This window comes from Dromaius novaehollandiae, chromosome 1 (genome assembly GCF_036370855.1).
Source record: "Dromaius novaehollandiae isolate bDroNov1 chromosome 1, bDroNov1.hap1, whole genome shotgun sequence".
Lineage (NCBI taxonomy): Eukaryota > Metazoa > Chordata > Aves > Casuariiformes > Dromaiidae > Dromaius > Dromaius novaehollandiae.
The window spans coordinates 26,063,423-26,071,891 of record NC_088098.1 but is presented as its reverse complement, the minus strand read 5'-3'; positions in this window follow the sequence as shown (position 1 = coordinate 26,071,891).

The following is an 8,469-nucleotide window of genomic DNA, read 5'->3' as shown; positions in this document are numbered from 1 at the left end:
TAGCTTGTTCTTAATTATGAAGTTCATGAAAGTTTCCATATTAGTTCATAGCATAGTTGCCAAATTAGTCATTTCCAGATTTCTCCCATCTTTACATTTACACTCCAGAAATGTAGCAAACTGAATCTGGGCAGAGGCAGCTTCTCCTTTCCCTTTGATTTATCCTAGGCATGGAGACATATACAGAAATCTTGTACAGCTACCATTTGGAACACATATCTGTGTCCAAATCACAGTAGCTAGATTTTTTGTCAGAGAAGAAAGAATGAAACTACTAAGCAAGCTGAAATTGAAAACAAGCATCTTGGCAACAGATGCCCTCTGCTCATCCACACTTAGCCAGGAACCACACTGGTTCTTCTTGGCTTCTCTTTAATGAATAGGAGCAGTTTGCCTTTTATAGCAAAATCTTCCATCAAGTCAGACAACTTCTAACTTCTAATGACCCATTAAGTTAGCCAAAACTTCTATCTAGTTAGCCAGATTCTTGGCTAACTCTTTAAGTGTTTCCTTTTTCACCAGCATCTTTAGTCTTGCCCAGTTTTTTTCCGTCAACTTATTTCTGAAGACATTTTTATGTTCAGGAAGGATAGTGGTTGCAGTTGTTGAGAATGGGATAAGTCAGGTATCTGACTGTCAGGAGCAAATGGTTGGCAGCTGAGTCAAGCATATGTTACTTTCTCTTTCAATGGATTCATGTAGATATTGAAGAGCACTACAAATAGGAGCCTTTGGGGCCTTGGAACAGTTACACATCACCACTCTTCTTGTTTTTCCACTAGCTCACCCATTTTTGTTGAACCAAACACCGGCATCTTGTCTTTGCTTTTTAGATTTGTTTCAGCTTATCTCCCCTGCTAACTCTTCCTGAGAATTCACTCTTAAAAGTCAAATCTTATCTCAAACTGGTAATTATGACAAAATCCACCTTAAAGTTTTTAAGCAAGAAATACTGTTGCTCATGCTGCCCCCTAAGGCACTCCCAGTAATCATCTCAAAGCAACTCTGTTAATTCCCTCATAATCACCCCCAAAACTCATTTGCCAAGACACCCACAATAAACTCGACATCTGTTCGGCAGGAATATGTTCATTCCTATATAGTCTATCTCGAATTGCTTTGTAAAAAGCCTAATGCAGCGGAGTCACGGTCGGTGAGTATCCATGGTATTGTGGGTACCCGGATAGCTATACTACAAAGATAGATGTATAAAACTCAGTGCAGTTGCTTAAATAATCTAGTGATATCTGTAATGCTGAGGAATACCTGAGGTGTAAACATAGGGCTGCCATTATGACATAACCACAGGAGATCTGCACCTTTCTAGTGTTGGAGACCAGACAGTAAAACCAAAGGCATCTCAAGCAGCAAATCTGGCAACTGAGCTGAGCCCACAGTGTAAATAGTCTAGTACTGCTTCTCCCACCTCCTTTTACATCCTGATTGCTCTCCATGTGTCCAGGGTTCTCTCCACACCTTCTAACTGATGGTGCTACTATATTACTGGCTAGTGCAGCTTATTAAGAGTGCAAATCTTTTCAAAAGAGCTGATAGCTCAATCTGTGTAATATTCATTTTGGGTTCCTGCTGCAAGAAGGAATTTTCTATTTGCTTAATATGCAGTGCTCAGATATTCAGTCTAGCAACATAGCTAGCTGGCAGGCTACGTATTAATTTATGCAGTTCAGATAAGTGTGATATTTTGAGAGTTTTATTTAATTAGAACTAGAGGATTAGAGAATAATGTAGGTTGGAAGGGACCTCCAGAGCCCAGTGCAGCTCAAGCAGGTTGTCTTCTCCAGCTGAGTTTTGGCTATCTCCAAGGATAGAGATTCCACAGCTTTCTGGGTGACCTGTCCCAGTGTTTGACCACCTTTACAGCAAAAACTTTTTTCCAGCTTGTTTCTCACCTTGTCACTTGTGTGTTGCCTCTTATCCTTCCACTGTACACCGCTGAAGAGAGTTTACCTAATTCTTCTCTGCACCCTCACATTAAGTAGATTTAGATAAGATCCCCTCAAAACTTCTCCTCTCAAGGCTGAACAAACCTGGTTCTCCTGGCCTCCCCTACACATCATGTAGCCCCCTGACCATCTGGGCAAGCTTTCCCTGGACTTGCTCCAGTACACCCATGTCTTTCTTGTCATGAGGGGCCCAAAACTGGACATAGTACTCTAGATGTGGTCTCACAAGTGCTATATAGTGAGAGGTTAAGAATCACTTCCCTTGATCTGTGGCCACTCTCATGTTAGCACAGTCCAGGCCTGTTTTGTTATGGAGGCACAGTGCTGGCTCATGTTCAATTTGCTGTTGACTGGGTCCCCCAGTTATTTTTCCTCAAAGCTGCTTTCTAGCCAGCACTACTGCACTACTGTATGGGGATATTCCATCCCCAATTGCATTTGCTGCAGGACCTCAGATTTTATCTGTCAACCCTTTTTTCCTAATTTGGGACTACATTACCTCATGTGAATACAAAGTCCCTTACTGCCCCTTCAGTCTAAAAATGCAAATACCTGATTAAAGCAGTAGATGTACACCAAACTACAATAGTGCAAGCTTTGTAAAATATCAGCTGCTTACCTCAAATAACCGCTAAATATATTTTTGAGCTTGTAAGCACATTACCTCAAAATAAATATTTTCATTGGTTAACCAATTGGAAGAAATGCTTTTATGGAGGCCTAGGGACTGTGTTCTGTGCCTCCTTCCACCTTCATTTACCTTACTCTCTTATAAGTTTTTAGCTGAAAACTAAAACAGCCAGGAAAGAGAAGCTGATCATAGCAAACATTTTTTATAAAAACATACACATGCAGAAAGAAGAAAGAACAGAAACTTCAAAGTTCCATTGCAGGCATGTGTACATAGAACCTGATACAAATCTGATAATAGATGCTGCCAGATTTAATTGCATACAACATGGTAAATCCTATTCTTTTCTCTGCAGTTATGAGGCATTTGATCACAGCCAAGACACATGTATGTGCACTTCCAGTAGGAGAAAACTATAGTGTCTTTAGGGTGCAAACTAGTGGATCTGCCATAGAAAACAATCAGCGAGCACAACAAGTTTGTATGCCCTGTGTCCACCTTCCCTATTACTCATATCAAGGAACAGAAGACTTTCCAAGGTGCCTCTACAAAGACACAATCCAAATTTTGCTGAAGTCAAGAAGCATTTTGCTCTGATATCTGTAGGAGCTCTGGTGGAGCACTGATTCTAGGGAAAAATGACATCATTTAAAAACTAACACAGAAAAATAGACAGTAAGATTTTGACAGTCTGTTTAAACTTTTATCTATTTGGGGAGTGATGATAAATGGAAAAGAGGTGAAGGGGAGGAGGAGGAAGGGAAGACAAACAGAGATTTGACAGTTTGTCTTTAAGTAGTCAGAATTTTAAAGCACTTAGAACTAAGTTACTGCTACTTTAAAAATCAGAACTTCTTTTCAGCACTTAACTCTTGGATTAGAGAAAACTTACTCAGACACAGTATTTCCCTGATGCAGCAAACTGAAAATTATTGCAACCGCCCAAGCTCCAGGGAAAGGAAAGCAATGCAGAACCTAAGTGCTTCAGACCTGGCACTTTCAAACAATTCAGGTCTAATCGAATCTGAAACTGAACTCCGAGTCTGGGAGAGCTGGAGTGAGAGCCATTTGGGCGCTAGCTACAGTTTCCTGATTTTGTGGAAGAGTTTAAGCTGACCCTGCAAGTCACAAATTACTGTACCTTTGTCCCAACTTGCAGCAGCAGCAGATGAAATCTGTAAGCTCCCTGTCAGGTCGAACAATGATGCAGTGGGTGTCTACTTTGCTTAGATTAATGTTCTTCCAGCAGCAAGCACTCCACCACAGGAAATGAGAGAGCAGCTGCACTGAAAGGGCTCTACTCTTTTGATTTCCTAAGTTCACGGTCAAGGAACTGCAACTCTGTTCCTATGCCTCCTTTTTCTTTTGAGCAGTCTCTGCAGGATGATGCAGCAGTTCCAAACACATGAACGTATCTGACATGTCATCCAGCAGAAAACGTGCTATACGTGCATGCTAACTACTCACACTGCCTCAGGCACCTAACTGATTCAGAGTGGCCAAGAGGATGAATAGAGTTCCTAAACTGGGCTGAAGAGGGGCGTGTGTCTAAAACACTGTTATTCCCTCTTAGATATACTTATTGTCTGTGCAGCTCTCAAACAGGTACTTCTGCAGAGCTTGAAACCACTTCAAGCACACCGGCACCTGTTAATACTTTGGGTAGAAACAAAGAACTTTGGGTAGAAACAAAGAGGAAAAATAGACAGAAGAGGTGATATTATCCTCTCTCACTTGTGACTCACTGTCAAGGAATAAGGAATATGGTTTTGGGGATGATTTTAGGCCACAGAATAATCAGCAGAGGTAGCTGTTTTGAAGCCAGAGAATGAAATCAGAGGATCCACTTGATGCTTTGGTCACTACCTATACTACACTCTTTTTTTTTTATCAGTATAAGCTAGAGCATCCCCACGATTTTCTCAAACTAAGCCTGCAAATCAAGTCCCTGGGGCTGCAGTGCACATAGCTGAGCTGTAGGCCATCACTTACTGATTGGTCATGACATCTGGCAAAATTTCAGAATCTGTCCCAAACAGATCTGAAAACAAAAGTAATAAACTTGATGCAGTAGCCATTTCCACAACAAACTGCTGGCTTCCTGCTGATGAAGAGTTTCAGTTAATGTTCACACACGCATTTCACTGTAGCATTGTTCTGATGATTGACCTGTCTTAATGGACTGTAATTAGATTCATGAAACAGACTGAAACAGGGCTATAAGTGGCACCTGTGTGTAACAATAGCAAAAAGTCTGGCCACTTCAATGGGAGCAAACCTTCCCTAGGTGACACAGAAGATGGAGATAAAGAAAGACAGCAGTGCCACACTAAGGATAGGATTCAGCTCCAGATTAAGATTCAAATTTAGGAGCTCAGTTAGTGTCCTAAACTTAGTTTCCATCCAGTGCCATTTCAGCTAGCAGACATAATACAAGACCTAAAGGTTACCTATGTACCCCTGGACTACCAGCTGGAGGACAGGGAAGATATCCTATGTCATCTCAGATGTCACAAATGTCTACACTTAGCAACTGAGTGTCTGCAACTAGATGTCTTTATGTGAAGCTGGTGTCTCCACTTCTGTTATAGTCATTGGAAACCTAGTCAACATAGTCAGTGGAGCCTGGAGAGCGATTCAGGCTGCCCTGTAATAGAGATCTAATGATGCCACTGGTCAGCTGAGTAATTCCCTGGACTTCTTTGGCTGTACAGTCTCAGCGTGCAATTCTGTTGACTAAATATAGATGTTTAATACCATTTTACCCTATTGTAATTCAGTTACCTATTGAGGGCCAAAAGATATGGCAGAGGACCTTCAGGAGATACATACGCTTCTGGAGTGGAAGCTGGATAACGTGAAGGATGCCCACAGGGTCTCTAATGCCATCAGATGCCTATGTTTCAGATGAAACATACACTAATACATTTAAAACTAGGTGTCTAGATGTATATGTCTATGTGTGACCAGGGGCAAGGCTTGATAGCTAACTAGATAAGTTATATATTTTCATACCAGACGATGACAATGAACTGCGTCATTAGACACTTAAAGATGGGCTGATTAAATTTTACAGCCATTAACAATTCTATTAAAGATACTGTGGGAAATGAATATAGTATCAGAAGACCAGAAAAAGGAAAATCTTCCTTTAAAAAAGATAAAAAGGAAGAGCCAAGTACTACAGGCTATCTGGGTTAACTTCAGTTCTCCATCTACAGTTGGACAAATCATCATACTAACTCTTCATAAGCACCTGCAAGACAACAAGGAAAGGAGCATCAGCCAACATGGATTTGCCAATAATAAATCACGTCTAGGTAATCTAATTTCCTTCCACAGCAGGACAGCAGGGCTTATGGACAGAGAGGAAGCAATAGATGCCATATATCCTTCCTTTATAAAGACTTTTGGACATTTTGTCTCATGAAATTCTCATAAGCTAGTGAAAAAATGTCTAAATGATAATCATATAGGATAGAAAATGCACACAGATTGTAATTATTAATAGTTCACTGTTAGGACAGATGGAAGAATAGAGGAAATTTTACAGGAGTCCATTCTATTGTCTGATTACATATTTTCATTAAAGAGCTGGATGACAGAGCAGTGAGTTTACTTATTGCGTTTGCTGATGATACCATACTGGGAGGGACTCCCACTATGTTGGATAATAGAAACTGCATACAAAACAGTCCTAATAAATTTGATAAATGGCATAGGAAGAAAAAAGAATGAAATTCAGAGCAAACATATGTGAAGTGGTCCAGTTGGGCAGGAATATTCAAATGCATAAATAACAAACAGAGTAGAAACGGCTGAGGAGCACAAACTGAACCAGAGAGCTATGTCATGCTATTGTGAAATGGTGAGCACCATGAATAAATGCAGAAATGGCAGCATAACCTGTGACATAGGCGAAATAATCTACCTGCTTAGCTATGTATTGGAAAGATCTCAGCTGAAGTATTATGTTCAGTTTGGGACATCACCTTCAAGAGAAATATGAACCGGTTGGTTAGCCTGGAGGAAAAGAATGACAATTAGCAGACAACTAGTAAATATCCCCCACGAAGAATCAAAAGAAGTGTAGTTGGTTAATTTAGAGAAGAGAAGGTGGAGGGAGCACGTGTTAACATGAGTTCCTGGAACATGTATCAGGCTGCCTGCTGCAAGGAGAAAGTGAACAACCTGTTTTCCAAGTGGGGCAACCAAGGGGCTTAAACTGAAGGTTTGAATTGAAGGTTGGGAGGATTAGGAAAGCTTTCTAATGGTCAAATGTGAAACATAGCAACAGACTGCCTGGGAAAGCTAGAGAGTTTCCAGTATAAGCACTCTTTAATAACACTTCTCAAGAACCTCCTAGGTAGGTTTGATCCTGCTTTAGAGTCTCGTCAGGTCCCTTCTAGCGACTGAGGTTCTACAGAAAAAAGATTCCAATAGTTTCAAAATAATAAGATAGGCTTTATCTTTTTATCACTTCTCCATGAATATATAAGAAATAGCTTAAATAAAATGCATAAAAGAAAAAATCCTATGCCTATTTTTAACTGAAAATTCTTTTTCTATTCATTAGGAAGGAGGAAAAAAAACCCCAGGTGACATGCTAATGATGTATTATTATTCCTTACTCAATTAATATTCAACTTTTTAAGTTTAAGAGTTTATTCATGTCCTTAATAATTACTTACTGTGTTTACTTCATGTAAGAGTTTCTATTTCAAATGTATTTTAATACTATTGAGATGATTATGGACGAAGATGTTGAACAGATCCAAAAAAGCATCTTTCAGCACTCATGCAGGATTCAAGTATGCTTCAGTATTGCATGCCAATATTTCTTAGTTACTATGCTTGGCCTAAAGGACAAATGGCTTCAGGTCTCTACCTGAACTGAGGGAATCATAGATTTTCTTTAAAATGAAAGAATTTGAACACTATTGTTTAGACTGTCCATTCAATGTAGTTAAAAAATATAGCTACTTCATAGCTGATTATTTCAAATATTTTCTACAGTAAGTAAAGATGGCTTGGATTTCTTTTGTAAAGGCTTGATCCACAGCTCACCGAGCAGATGGAAGCATTTCCTACTAGCTGAAGTCTAGAGTTACTTTTCTGTGTATTATTATTATTTGTCACATTATAATAACAAACAGAGCTTCAGACTGGAATAGAATTAAGTGTGAAAATATCTACTATGCAAATAAAAAGAAGAAAAGAAAAAAGACATGATTCCTACACAGAGCTTTTTTTTTTTTAATCACAATACCAGTTATCTGTTTTATGCAAATTCATAACCAATAGCATTCCGAGCTAATTGACTGTTTGTAGATCAAAGATGATCAAAGCACATAGTATTGTAGGTAAAAAAAATTATCAAAAAATCCTTGAAATGCTAAAAACTCTCAAAGGTTGAAGTCTTTGAAACCAAATCAGTTCTTTTCCCACACTTCTAATGCATAGCTTAAGCTGTACTGAACATGATCCATACAAACTGTTCATTGCATACAGTTAGTCACAAGACCGAAGATTAGTAAATTAAATCACAATAAAATAATATCAAGAAGCAGCAGCGGCAGCAGCAAATAAGCCCATCTCCGCAGCAGGATACTGCGAATGTTTCAGAGAATAAAGAACATTTCAATTATAGGCCATATGCGTAATATTATCATGCTGTGCTAGCCACGTTGAAATTAGCCTCCCATTTTTCATTTCCTTCCTCAAAACCTACACAAACCACCCAATCCACTAGGATTTCTACAGGCAACTGCTCATTCAGAAAAGTTTGGATTTAAATCAGAAGGATAATTTATACAGTGGAATCTTCCTTCTCTGTTTGAAGAGTAGATATATTATGGCCAGAAATGAGTTTTG